This window comes from Pithys albifrons, chromosome 3 (assembly GCF_047495875.1).
Source record: "Pithys albifrons albifrons isolate INPA30051 chromosome 3, PitAlb_v1, whole genome shotgun sequence".
In the NCBI taxonomy this organism is placed as follows: Eukaryota; Metazoa; Chordata; class Aves; order Passeriformes; family Thamnophilidae; genus Pithys; species Pithys albifrons.
In genome coordinates this window covers 69,695,246-69,707,728 of record NC_092460.1, presented here as the reverse complement: position 1 = coordinate 69,707,728, position 12,483 = coordinate 69,695,246, and positions in this window count along the sequence as shown.

Sequence of the window (12,483 nt, the reverse complement as noted above, 5' to 3'; positions counted from 1 at the left end):
GAGATGTTACTACCACTCCTGATTGGCTCAGCCTTTGCCATTGGTGGATTCATTGTGGAGCCAGCTGGTGTTGGCTCTGCTGGATGTAGGGTAAGCTTTTGGCAGCTAGCCACCCCTGTAGCCCCTCTACTACCAAGTTTTGCACTTGATGGGCTTATTTGGAATCATGATTTTTCTGCTGATGGACTATTGCCTGTAAATTTCAAGGCAGGTCAACCTTTTCAGCCTTGGCCACAGAAACCTAATACACAGCCTGCTGCTATTTCACTTGGATATCATGAAAGAAACAGTAAGCTGAAGAGACTTACATGGTTACCAGAGGAGAAAGTTGTGTTTTACTGTCTGAACAGTATACATCTGTGAGTCTTATCTCTACATTTCAGAAATAACATATCTACTAGTAATAGAAACAGGACTTATCCTTGGCTGCAATGTGATTTTTTTTCCTTTCCCCAAGTAGCTCTCCCCAAATTAGCGTAATCAACTTATTTTCTAATGATCATGAAAAAATGTTTGTATATAGAACATTAGTCTGTATTTAATATTAGAGAAAATGTAAGTCTGGCTGTCCTGAAATGAAGTTTTCTTAATTTTTAGTCTACAGCACCAGGCAAAATGTTGACCTGCAGAATCTTCTCTAGCAGAACTCCCTTTAGCAAGCACTCTCAATCAACTAACCAACAAGAGTCACTATTTGAAGGGAGGGAATTGATCAGGGCAGTCTAAATAAAAAACTATACTTCAAGAGAAAACCTTTTAACTGAAATAAAATACAAACAAATGAGTCATTCCTTGTTTCACAGGCATCCCTGAATCAGTATTTGCAGAAGAGCAATTATCCATTATTTTCCTGTAGTTTTTAGCATCAACAGATTTTTCTCTAGAAGAAAGAGATAGACAAATGGAAACAAGTGTTGTTTAAAAATGATTTATTATGTGTTAATTGAGCATATAGGTGAATTGTGTTAGTCATTATTACATAATCATTGAGTATTAGATACATAATCCCATTATTCCCACTACATATTTTGTTTTGTTTCATTTGAATCTGGTTGCACTTTAATTTCACCCTTTGACTGATTACCACCTTGTAAACTAGAGCATAGCACCATCACATCCAGTTGTTCATTGAACACTTTCAGGGGTGGTGACTCCACCACCTACCTAGTCAGTCTATTTCAATGTTTAAAAACCATTTCCATGACAAAATTCCTTCCAAAGTCCTACATGAAGCTTCCCTAGTGCAGCTTGAGGCTGTGTTTTTTCTTCCTGTTGCTAGTTGCCGGGGAGAAAAGGCTGATCCCCACCTTGCTACAACCTCCTTAGAAGAAGTTATGGAGAGCAATAAGGCCATCATGAATCTTCTTTTCTCCAGGCTAAACAACTCCAGTTTCCTCAGCCACTCCTCATGATTTATTCTCTTGACTCTCATCAGCTTTGTTTCTCTTCTCTTGATATGCTCCAGAACCTCAATGCCTTTCCTGAAGTGAGGGGCCCAAAATGAAACACAGCACTGAATGTGTAGCCTCACCTGTGCCGACTATGGAGGGACAATCACTTCCTGGTCCTGCTGACCACACTATTTCTAATACAAGCCAGGATGCCATTGTCTGTCTTGGCCACTGGGCACACTGCTGACTCATGTTCTGCAGCTGTTAACCAGCAACCTCAAGCTCTTTTCTACTGGGCCACTTTCCATCCACTCTTACCCCAGCCTGTAGCACTGCATGTTGTTGTGACCACGTGCAGGACATGGAGCGTGGCCTTGTAGAACCTCACACTGTTGGCCTTGGCCTGTTGTTCCAGCCTGTCCAGATGCCTCTACAGAACCTTCCTACCCTCCAGCAGGTCAACACTCCCACCCTACTTGGTGTCATCCATGAAATTACTGAGGGTGTTAAATCCCCTCATCCAGATCATCAATAAAGATTTTTAAATTGATGTATGATGAAAAAAAAATACACAATGGAAGAAAAACAAAACAAAATAAGACTAAGAGACTGAGAAATCAGAAAACTTTCCATTCTGGAGGCATGGGAACATTGGATCTGTTGCTCACTTCATGAAGAGTTTGGCACTGAAGTTGTCAGTGCAACCAATCAGTGGAAGTGAAGAAGGCACATGCTGCTTCCATGAGCTGGGATACAGTAAGCCCACGGGTGAACACTGAAGAAGTCCTTTGTTACTGCACTGAAGGACATGCTGTCAATCTCTGACTTGAACCTGGAGTTTCATATGAATAATTTGTGTGAATTTCATTGTGGACAACCCTATTTTCAGATTTATGTGACCCTAGTACCTATTTTTCAGGGTGAGATAAAACATTTCATTTTTGCATTGCCAATTAAAAGTGTTTATTAGTTTTAATTTTTACCTTGAAGTAGCATGACTTTTTTTGGCAGTAGCACAGAGGCACATTTTGACATGTAATTAAAATTGTCATATTTAGATTAAAGAGTGTATGTTTTAGTTTGGCACCAGCAGAACCAGGCATGTCAAAAACTATAACCCCAAGCCCGATGACCAGAGACACCTGACTTTCCAGATTCCAAATAGGTGTCTACTATTGGCTTCACTATCCCAACAGAACAGGGTGAAGCAGTGAAGAGAAATTTTCTATAAACAAAAGAAATGAAAATATTTTCAAAGTGAGTTTTCAGTAGTGGAAATACCTTAATTTGTACTTGTATGACTTTAGATTTCATTGTTCTTGTGCAGATTATTCTGCTGTTCAGAAGTGCCGCTGAGATGAATAACTATTAGCAAAAAAAGAATATCCATGGGATATTTGTGCTATTATGGATTAAAATGGAAATTAAATTGGTTATTTGTAATTCACATTTGCTCCCTTGGAACACATCATACCCAACAGCACCTGTTTCTCATGCAGTTTTTCTGCTTACGTGTGAAAAGTCCCTGAAGAAAAAAACCTGAAGTATTTAAAAAACCCCAACCAAAAAAACAAGAAAACCCCTCAACTATAGTCTTTTTTTTTTTTGAAAAAGGTCCATCAGAAACCATGTAGCACTTCAACCAAGTGCAGCTAACACTTCTGTAGCTTGATAAACTTTTGTACATATTTATGCTGTATCTTCATGTCTTAAGTAATACCCTCATTAAGTCATCTGAGAAATTAATTATTTACATTTTTTAAAATGACACAAAAAGAACTTGGCAAATGAAAAATACAATACTCCAAAATCTTCATATCTGAGGCAATGAAAGGAATAGTACTAGCTATTCTGACAGAAAAAATAGCATAAGGACATGTGGGATTTCTCAGATCAACATGCAAATTGCCCTGGCCTTTTACAAGGTAACTTTGTGTGCAATAGAGCCTTTTGTTCATCATTCACTCCTCCTTCTGAAAATAACTTGGATCTTAAAAGCACATTCACTTCCCTCCATTTATCAGAGACTTTTACAATGCTGGAGGGACTCTTCACACTAGGCAATCTCCCTGAACAGGAAGTCCTGGTAACATAACCATAACCAGGCTGTCCAGCTTCTCTATTTCCTAGTGAGGATGTGTTTGGATGTTTGTTTTTGGTTTTGAGGTATTTTTGTATATGGACATTGATTCATATAATGTTTATTTTTGTGGACATCTAACAGTCGCACTCACAACATGCAACAGCCAACACAGTATTCCCTCGCAGAAACACGTACAAAAATTGGCAAAAACATACGTCCCTTCCTATCATGTCAAATTAACTAGTGTTTGCACAGAAATTTGAAATTAAACAGTTATTCATAAATAAATCAGCACTGATAGCATAGAGAATGGCTTGACTTATTGCTCAGAGCTGTGAGAGTTTTTAAATTATGTAAGGCATTTCATGCAAATTTTAAATCAGAAACTCTAGAACACAATTTTCTAGCAGACTACCATAAGATTATAAAGCAATGTTATTGTGCAGTTTACTATTGCTTGCAATTCATATTCATTATGAACTACTATTTTTGTGCCTTCAGGAACTTGGTAACTTACATCAATGCTGGATATCTCAGCATAAACTAAAAAATGCACTGAAAGTACTTTAGAAAGTGTTGATCCACTGTTGAGCATAGCGAAGAACTGGAAGAAAGGTAAAGTTGTCAGCACAGTGACCACTGAACTAAAGCATGTCTGTGGGGTCTACTGGGCAGTCTTACCAAGACCTCTGATGTATGTATATGTATGGCTCAGCTTCCCGAGTGAAGATTTGGGAAGGGCTGTCCCCATGTGGGTGTGCCCTTCCAGCCTGCGCAGTGGATTTTAGGTGAGGCTCAGCGTGCGCACAACTGGCCCCACCGTTTAAGTCCTGAGGTTCATCTGCCATGGCCAAGCGAGCTTGGACAGTGCCAGTGAAGTCCTCAGGACTAGAACCTACAGGCCCTGTTATTCCCAGGAGGTCTCCCATCCAAGCACTAACTGGGCCTGACCCTGCTGAGCTTCCAAGATCTGATAGGACTGGATGTCAGGGAGGCATTTAACTGCCTCCAAGACCTCTGCTAATGATATAATTAAATACTTTTCTATGGAGATTTATAATGTACAAAAAAATTTCTTAGGAAGATTTATGCCTAAGAGACCTTCAACCTTAGTCCCAACAGGAAGATCACTGAACTTTACTGGAAACAGACCTGAGATATATTCAATATATGTGTACACAAATTTCTCCACCCCTGTCTTGTGAACCAACGAGATCAGGTTGCTCAGGGCCCCATTCAACCTGGCCTTCAAGACTGCCAGGGTTAAGGCATCCTCAGTGTTTTTGGAACATGCTCCAGTGCTTCACAACTCTCTGAGTAAAGAATTGCCTCCAAACATCTAACCTAAACATACCCTCTTTCAGTTTAAAGCCATTGCCCTTTCTTCTGTCACTATTCGCCCACATAAAAAGTCCCTTTCCCTCCATAAAAAGAAAGGGAGAAATATGAAGTGATTTGCATAGGTCTGTGCTTTGATTGCAAAGCAACCTTTGCCTGATGACACAACTGTCCTAACTGAGTACCATTACACTTCCCCTGGGAACTTTCTGATCAAGCATGCCCAATATATATGGAGTACACAATATGATGGTAAAAAACATCCCAGATTCTGATTGTTGCAGCACATGCTAATGATGTAAACAAGTCTCTTGGGGCCAAAGGAAATAAGAAGTTTGACTGTGCTCTTAGAGCACAACAATTTCCAAACCCAAGTATTTCTAATACATTGAGAATGTATTAGAGGTCATATAAGGTCATCTAAAGTTTTTTTTTAAGTGCTGGAAGAATGGATAAGCAGTCAAAAATGGGTTTTTGAAATTCCAGTTTTTCTTTCAGCTTTCTTAGATGTCATTGGCATGAGAAGCATTTTTCCAAACACCTGATTTCAATGCTAGATTTTATTTATGCACAAGAATTTTCTCCTCTCCACAAATTCATCAGTTTTGCCTAGTTTTGTGACTGTTTGATATGACTGATCTGTTGCCACAGTTCTTACTCTGAACAGCATATATTAAAATTCTTAGAGAAAGGCATATGAGGGTATAAATGTTGCATGATGTCTAACTGGCTGACTGGAAATGCTGAAATTTTCCTGTTGATCCGGAACAGGGAAAAATGTCTTCTATTCTGACTTAAGGAAGATGCATTTAGCTAACAGGCATATTGATGTTCTGAAAATGTAATTTAAGTAACCATTAATTTGCAGCCATAAAAAAATCTTTGAAAGTTTCCTTCTTCTAAAAGTAGAACAATGTGATGGAAATTTTGAACAGATGTGAGTTCTCCCTTTTTATAGGGTATCTTTGTCTGTTTAAAATATCCATGGTAGACATGCCATGGTGATTCTCTCTACTAGACTCCCTTGGAATTTGACAAATGTAAAAATAAGCTTGTCCAGATAATATTAAGACTCATTGCTCATGGATATAAACATGCAATGAATTTTAAAGCTAAGGAAAAATTAAAGTGTAATGTTGTCAAAGGAGCAGCTAGATAATTTCCCCTTTGTTCAATTACTAAATGTAAATTTGTTTCCTAAAGCAGAGGAATCATACAAGTTAAAATATGATGAAGGCCAGAAAGGTTAAAGGACCATAATCACAAAAAAAGTATTTACAGGAAAAAAATGTGGAAACAGTCCTTAGAAAGCAGATTAGCTTGGTTGGTTAGAGCATGGTGCTAATAATGTCAAGGTCATGCATTTGATCCCTATACAGGCCATTCACATAAGAGTTGGACTCGATGATCCTTGTGAATGGATCTCTTCCAACTAAGAACATTCTGTGACTCTGTGACTGAGTTAATTTGCCCATGTCATTATCTTTTACCCTTAATCCTTAAAACAGTGAAAGAAGCCAGGCATTAGGCTATATTGAGAATCTGACAAAACTGAATAATAGGTTCTCTAAACTATTATGACAGAACCTGCTTTATACTATATTAATTAATTTCTTCAGTAGCCCAACATTTATAAATAAACCAAAAGACAATCCACATACTTATCCAAAATTTTTCCTTTGATCATGTAAGTGTTTTTTTCTCCAGAACCACAACTAAAGCAAAATGAAAAAGATTCACCTGCTGACGATATTGTCCTTGCACCAGCATTACCTAGCAATTTTGACTGAAAAAACCTAGAAGCTGGTGCATCACCTCAGGTTCTTTGACCAGATGGCATATACACAAACCATACATAATCTAGCTAGTAGATCCAGACTTTTTCTATCCTCATGTTGTCTTCTCAGTAATGAGCAAATAAAAATAATACTAAAACTGGTTATTTGTGTATAATAAACCATTTGGAGCTCAGAAACTCTCTGAGCCATACATCTGTAACAGTATGAGTATTTCAGGTAAATATCAATGCTTTTCCAATTTTCTTTAGGCAGTCAGTAATGGCCACTCTTATACATGGTTATTAGTGGTCATGATAATTAGTGAAACCAATCTTTGATCTGATCCCTTATTATACTTCTTACATTCCCATGGTCATATAAATAGCCTCATCTACAAAGCTATTTGCAATGTTTACCAATGTGACTACTTAATCCTAAAATCCAAGGAGATATGCCATATGCTCTGAATCACATTTTACTGACACATTAAGCTATCACTTATATAGTCATCTTTATTTTATCAATGTTTACCTTCTGTGAACTAGAGGTTAAGGGGCTCAAAAAGGGTAAGATGTTAATTAAATTCATTTAACTCTACTGCATGGTAACACCAGTTGAGAAAACCAGATGGAAAATACACACAACCAGTATCTATTTCCTATCTACTTGAAGAGTTTAATTAATTGAACTCATTTGCCTCTTTTGCTTGTAAGCAAAGCAATTGTACAATGGGAAGTGTTCAAAAAAATTAAGGTCTGATTGTGACTTCTGGAATGAAGTCTTATAATGTAAAGTAGGACCTGGAGGGAACCTGGTCCAAATACTGAGTGCCTGAGAGAAAAGAGTCCATCTTAATCCCAAAATTAAGAATTGGCTATTTCATTAATTTTCTAACTTTTACTATCCTGTGGAAAAAGAAAGAACATCTTATTTTGTCACATTTCAGGACCACAGCCTGTGATTTCATATCATATACTTCATAGCCAGGATACTTTTTCCTCATGTTATTTCTGAATAAAAATTAATTAAACATTTAATTGATTACTTACAAGTCCCCCTTAAGTCTCAGGAAGTAAAAATTTCCTGAGTCTTACTTCAGAACTAACTGCTGTCTTTCACACAATTTTTAAGGAATTCACAGAAGTTATGCCTGTGGCATAATTTGAGCAGATCATGGAGTTACCATTAATTCCCTCCCTAGCATTCTGCTTTTCTGTGCCACTTGGTAACCTGTTATGCCATGTTCCCCAACCATGGATAAGGGAATAGAGGGGGCTGCTCCCAGCAGGTAGAACAGATACAGACAGCCCATTTTGGAAGATGAGAATTCAACCACATGAGTGTGATGGAGCACTTGCTCCCACAGGCAGTAAAACTGTTATTTGGTCTTTTCACTTACTGATGGATTTTAAGATATAGCCCACTGGGCACAGTCAGGAAAGTCTCTAGTAGGGTGAATCCAGCTTGCATGCCAAGGACTAGGCAGAGGGACCAAAAAGTTGTGAACTGAGACTCAGTCCACAGGGAGACTGAACATGTCACACACACAGCTTATTTTGAAACCACTGCATGGGTTTACTAATCACTGAAATATATCTGGGTATCTTTTGCATAGTCAAGACTAAAACATCCCTTTTTTCCACTGTCCTTTCAGTTCATCTTTCTCAGTACTGCAGAAAGGGATCTAGGGTTGCTCGTCGGCAGCAGGACCAATGTGAGCCAGCAATGGACCCTGTCAGCTAAAAAGACAAATCCCTTCCTCGGGTGCATCAAACGCAGCAGCACCAACTGGTCAAAAGTTGTGATCCTCCTGCATTTAGCACTGGCATGGCCTCACTTTGAGTGCTGTGTGCAGTTCTGGGCTTCATCATTTGTGAAGATCCATGAATAGATCCAGGGAGAGCAAATAAACTGGGGAAAGACTGAAAACATTGTCCTATGAGGAGTGGATGAGGACTTTGGGCTTGTCTAATTTGGAGTCACGGAATCTGAGGGGTGACCACACTGCACTCTACAGCTTCCCCAGGAGGGGAAGTTGAGAGGGAGGTGTTAATCTCTTTCCCCTGATATCCAGAAGAACATATAGGAATGTTTCAAAGGTGTGCCAGAGGAGGCTAAGACTATATCTGAGAAAGCAATTTTTTTTACTGAGAGGATGGTCCAGCACTGGAATATGCTTCCTAGAGAGGGGGTCAATACCCCAAGCCTGTCACCATTTAGGAGATATTTGGACAGTGCTGTTAAGAACATCACTTTTGGTCAGTCCTGAAGTAGTCAAGCAACTGTATTATGGGATCATTCCCTATAGGTCCCTTCCAACTGAAATATTTTCCTTTCCCTTTTCTTTCCCTTCCCTTCCCTGCCCTTGCCTTTGTCCTTGCCCTTGTCCTTGCCCTTGTCCTTTCCTTCTTTTACAAAATGCTCACATAAATTCTAAGCTAAGAAACTTTATTCTTTTTTCTTCAGGGAGATTTGGCAGAAAAACTAGCCTCTACATAAAGATATATTTTATTTTCATATACTGAGGACACTCATGGATGTCCCTTCCATCTTCCTAGAAGTTCCCAGTCTCATACCTTCTTACCACAATGTTCCTTCTCTTCTGGTTTATGCCAACTCTTAAATGAGTGTTTTTGCAAACACACATCTGCCGTTCTAGGAATATGTTGCAAATTAGATTGAGAACTATACTGGCAGGACTGTCCATTTTTCTGGGTCTAGTTTTTCTGGGTCCCTAGATACCATCACAAAGCTAAAACAAGTGTTTGGAACTGAAAGGCTAAGAAGCAGGCATTTGCCTGTCTGCCACTTCAAGCTAATTTGTTGCATTGTTTTCACCACACTGTTTGAAAAGGTTTCTTTTTCTATAAAGAAAAATCTGTATTTTTATCATCTGTTTGATGCTGATATCTGCCACCTCAACAGCTGTCACTCTTATCTAACTGCCTATTTTGGAACAGGAGAGGAAGTTCTGTTAAAGAAACGTTGAAGAGCAACATTATGAATTGAGTCAAATATTCCATTTAATTATTCCAAATTGATAGTTTTAAAAACATTTTGTGTCAGCCCATTAATGGAAAAAATATTTTCTTAAGTAGACAGTGTCAGGCTGAATAATTCTGGCATAAAAGCTAAAGTTCTGCTGATGATTCATGGAAATCATTCTTTTTGAAAACAATTCTGTTCATAATGAAAATAAGTTTATTTGATTTTTCCTCCTTCATATCTATGAGTATAGTCAGGAAGATAAGATATTTACTGGATGAGTAATTCAATATTGTTTGTTTTGTTCCTCATCCCAATTCCATTTAAAAGTTGAAGCTACTTGGCATGCTGGCCAAGAGAAGTGCAGTTCTTACTAGTAAATGTGCTACAGTTGTTTTTAAAAGTTGGAGTTATGATGTTAGTTTCTTGTCTTTTTGCTACTTGGGCTTGTGAACTACTTTCATGATATATGTCATGTAGGACAATTACACAGTGTTAAACTATGCTTTGTTGTGAATTCATGCAATTAGCACAGAAGGAGTGAAAGAAAATTAGACTGAATGGACACCAGATGACTATGAATTTAGATGAAAAGGGATAGCTTTGAATGTGTTATATATAAGCAGAGACAATATCTTAGGTTAGCAAAAGCTTGTGTTGTATTCAAGAGAAAATTAATTCTGTAATTTAATGCCTTTACTTCTGCATATGTAAATTTACACCTGCAAATAACTACATATAAGTACCTTTATTTGATGATAGCATGAATGCTAAGGATAAACATTTAGTCAGATAACTATGTCCCAAAATCAAACAATTACAAAAAATGGTCCCTCATACTCAGGATCAGCCTTTTACAGAGAAAATCTCAATCCAGCATAGTAAACAGCAAGTGCCTGTGTGTAAGTGTGTATAAGGGTTCAGACCTACTAGCACTGTCCCAGACAAAACTGGTTGTGATTCAGCACTTGCGAAGATCCAGGAAACATTCTAAAAGGCAGATTTAGCCCCCACTACTTTGAAAATTCTAAGATTTGCATAACCATAGGTTATCTTATGCCAGCTGGTCTTTGGGCCTAAAATACTCCTAGACATGTTCCATATATTAAGATAAAGGTAAGCACACGGTATATTTGAAGGCTGATTTGCAAAAATAAGGGAAGTAAAAAGAAAAACTAGCAGAAGCTATTACAGTTTCTTTTGTCTGAAGTGATCTGGAGGTTTTTTCCAGTCTAGCAGATGCTGGATACTCTAGGTGTTTGATGCCCAGAACTCTGGTTGAAATTCTTACAATATTTACCTCTCACTTGCCAGGGTTTCAACCTCTTGCTCTCAATGCCACCATTTACATTTCTGACCCCTCATCAGGTTGTGTACCTCAAAACCATTCATCAGTTTTTACCTAGTAGCACTTTCTTTTAGAATATGTACTTTTTAACCCTGTTATTTCATCCACAACATTTAACAGTCAGTTTCCAAGATTTATTTATAGATTTGTCTTTGACCTTTTCCAAAACAGTTTGAATACTGCTTAGTTGGGACTCATTTCTCTGCCAGTGACAGGTCACAGAAGAGCCCTAATTGCCAGAGAAGGTCTGGATGAAATGAAGGACACCGACCTAAGTAAAAAATTTCACTCTGAGCTCACTTTTCCTCCTAGTTTGCCAAATTTTGATGTTGGTTACATGCAAAAATCTTTTATTTTTCCAGGATTTCGCTTTTAGGAGATTATGTTGATTGATTGATGTCTATTTTCGGGGAAAAAAATATTCCAGACTGGTGAGATAGAAGCTGATTTTTATATATGCAGTAGTGTATGCACTTTAGTACAACTGATAATATTGCACATTCACAAGGAAAGAATTAACCTGTGTTTGTTTACCACAGTATAAAAGGTTGCTATTTGCATTGCTGGATTGTCATAGTGTATTTTGTCCAGGTTTAGGTAGGATTATTAACTTTTACTGTTATTATTACTGTTATTGTCATCGTTGTTATTGTTATAATAGGATTAATTTCCTTTTAACTTCTAAAAAAAAGCACCTTTTCCTTTTTTGGCGGAGTGTGTATTAGTTTATCATTCTTTATTTGCATTAGTAGCATTCTGAATACCTTTTCTGTGAAGTCTAAGTGGAGAATGCTGGTGACCTTTCCCATTATCTACTGTTCAGGTTGGAAGAGCCATATTTGAAAATATTTAAAAAAGCACATGGACTTATGTTGTTAGCACAGGCATATGCACACTAAATATGCAGAAGAACTCAATTTACGTGTTTATCAACTGTAGCACTATGTTACATGAGCCTGAATGACATTCTGTTTTGTAATCCTTTAAGGGCAATACCTCAAATTTCCTCATACACTTCAGCACAAACTGTTTCCTAGTCTGGAGATGGAAATACCTCAACCTATTTCTGTACAGAGGTATTTTCTTTCATAAACCACATCATCATAGGAGGAATAACTTGGAAAAAAAAAATCCAAAGGACATATTTTATGTCACTTATCTTGGTAACTTAAAGACAAAGGAAATAATCCAGAGTACATATAATGTGATTTTGTTTTTAAAAAGAGGAGTAAAAGGAAAAGTATCATTGTGGCTCTGTGTTGACTGCCTACCACTGCTGACTGAAGAAGTTCACATTGCAAAGCCTGTTCTGCAGATTTTCAGTCTGTTTTAGCCAAGCACAGATTTTGGCACCTTGGGTGATATAGCCTTCTGCTATGTAAAAATACCACCCCTTTCAAAAACACAGAAGATAAACAAAGTGAGTAGTGTACAAATTATATTATTTTGCTTTTTCTGATTTTAGATAAGTGGCTTTTAAAAGATGATGAGTACCTCAAATATTTATCAAGGGAAACAGCAATGTATTTTTCTACTAAACCAGAATAAAGAGGTTTATAA